General features: G+C 33.7%; 1 long non-coding RNA gene across 1 annotated transcript; it reads left to right on the plus strand.

Annotated features, from left to right (window-relative positions):
* The first annotated feature begins 669 nt into the window (after positions 1 to 669).
* Positions 670 to 2,264, plus strand: LOC125677895 (uncharacterized). The gene is made up of 3 exons (XR_008797764.1): positions 670 to 711; positions 1,862 to 1,958; positions 2,219 to 2,264. It is a non-coding gene; the product is annotated as an uncharacterized LOC125677895 (long non-coding RNA).
* Positions 2,265 to 2,680: the final 416 nt, after the last annotated feature.

Genomic DNA, 2,680 nt, shown 5'->3' on the forward strand with positions numbered 1-2,680 from the left:
CATTCTTTGTTTGTCGTCACATGCAGCTGGCATGCATATTTTCTTCCAAGTTTTTCGTATAGCCAGTATTGTGATTATGTATCATAGATGTGACATCGTATGTGCCACAACAACATATAACTGGGCCAAATGCTGTCTGACGTTTTTCATACCGAGGTCTTTCTTGGCACACTGATTTTAACTATGGATGACTCCGTTTACCTGATCAAGATACAGGGCTCACGGCGGGTGTGACCGGTCGACGGTGAATGCTTAATCCCCCTAGACACATAAATCCACCTCTAGTATATCCAGGGTTCCATGTTTGCCCAACTCTCTATTTTGCATTGCTTATAGGATTTATCATATTGATCACTTCGCAGGACACTTAAGGTAACGAATGAACTAGGTATGATAATGAGATCATAATGAGCTAATACGTCATGACAGTTGCTCCGCCTTGATCAATCCATATTTGGATACACATACACAAACTCTAATTTTAGGATCATATAAAAATATATCGGAATATTGCCTTTATTCTACGCTTAAAATAAGTCAATTTTCCCTGATTTGACAATACATCACAAGACATTATGATGAGAAATACCCCGGTGAAGTTTGTCGTATGGTTGGAATCAGCGTCTAAAATGCGCTTACTAGGCACATGGCAAAGACGACGCGATGTTCAGAAGATGTCAGCTGTACAACTTTGAAATCGGAAAAATCAAGGTAAATTCTTGTAATTGAAATAATGATGTATGAATACCTGAAACCAAAGTTGTCAACAATGAAAGTAGACAACATTTACTGTGTTTTATACATTGACTCAATACTTTAGAGGTAGTATATACATAGTTTGATGTTCCTTGTTTACATACTGCACACGTCACACGTAGTCGATGTGTAGCATATATTAGGTGCACACACGCAAAATAGGCCTATATGTTAGAGAACTGATGCTCAAATGGTACCAGTTGTTGTTTGTTTATATAAACATGATTTACATGAGTACAGCCGGGTATCTAGGCAGTAAAATCCACAGGCACCTAAAGTATGGATATTACATGTACTTACCCCCCCCCCTCTTTCTTTTGATTTTTTTCTTCTTGCTATAATTTCTCTGAAATAAGTAAATTCCCTATCTATCTCATCCTTCTTTCGATTCAAGTAATCCTTTCACGCTTTTTGTAAGCTTCTACCGGTATGATTTAATTTATTTATTGATCCACCAAGCATGTTGGCATACAATCATTTTACACAATATGAGAATGATGACAAACTAAATACTAACAGTTCATATGCATATTTGTAAAGACGTTTATATATATTTGGCATGTACATATGACGTCAAACTGTATATATAATTTAGTATTGCATGTATAACATTAGCAACCTATAATTTATTACAAAATTTGTGCTCATTTTTTTTTATACCCGGACAAGGCCAATCTCTAAAGCTTACAAAAAATGTGAAACGATTACAGTACTTTAGAAATCGAAAAAGAAATGAGTTAGACCGGGAATCAACACATTTCAGATTTATCGCTGCAAAAAATATTTTCAAAAATGGGGGGGGGGGGGCGCTAGTATCAGTGCATCAGGTATCTTTGGTAATATCTTGTACAAATGCACCTGTAACTACATTAATTTTGATGCTCTAGATTTACAGTCACATTTAATTTTATCAAGTGACATGCTAGAAAAAAAATAAACTTGGGATATTTTCGCTTACATTACAGTTTGAATAAATGGAAGAAAAGTAAAAGACCCTGAATGCATACTGATTGACCACATTTTTTATGTGTATTTGAGACCCTTCTTTAATACATTGAATGTTTGCGGCATATGTATTTATAATATGAGATAATGTTATTTACAGATGTGCATGATACCAACAAGAATGTGAACTTTTCAAAGAGCATGATATTTCCAATTTTCCACATCTCTAGACCAGTGACCACAAATGTACATACAAGGTAATTTTTACAAACTTTAAATAATCCAATCAGGCACTGGATATACATAAATATAGGCTTTATTTACATCTAGTCAATATTGATTTCTTCAAAATGATAAATAAGAGAAAATTCATATGAAGCATGTTTTGATATTGCTGTATGGTATGAAATTTGAATGTTTTTATGTTATAATGCACATATAAACTTGAACACTTAGACCTACAGTATTGTGTTTTAAATATTTTTGACTGGCAACTTTCATCTTTTTTTCCATTTAGTACCCACAGATCACAGCCATATTGACTCCAGTAGATACTATTCATCTCCATCAGCTGGTTACTAGCTGTACATAGTGGTCAAACCAGGATATCCACTAATTGCATTCAGTGATGTGAATTGTCATCTGCATTTGTGCTTATGAACTTTAGTAAACTGTCAAGTTTTAATATCAAGAAAATGACTGCTGAAAAAGCATCTAATCTTGTGTTCTATGAATGTTTTCAATTAAACACAAAACAAAATGAGAAATAGTTTTATTGAAACTTAATTGAAATTCACTTTGAATTACTTTGCATTGACTGAGTACTTCAAATTTTAATCTTTCTACATTTTCATGGTCAAGTGATAAAAAGTATTTGAGAGTGAAGGGGGGGTGTCATATGAAATAAAAAGATTGACACTCATTTGGTGAACTAGATATTTTACACACTGCAGCCACTTATCTTTATTTTCAATAATGA

This window comes from Ostrea edulis, chromosome 8 (assembly GCF_947568905.1).
Source record: "Ostrea edulis chromosome 8, xbOstEdul1.1, whole genome shotgun sequence".
Lineage (NCBI taxonomy): Eukaryota > Metazoa > Mollusca > Bivalvia > Ostreida > Ostreidae > Ostrea > Ostrea edulis.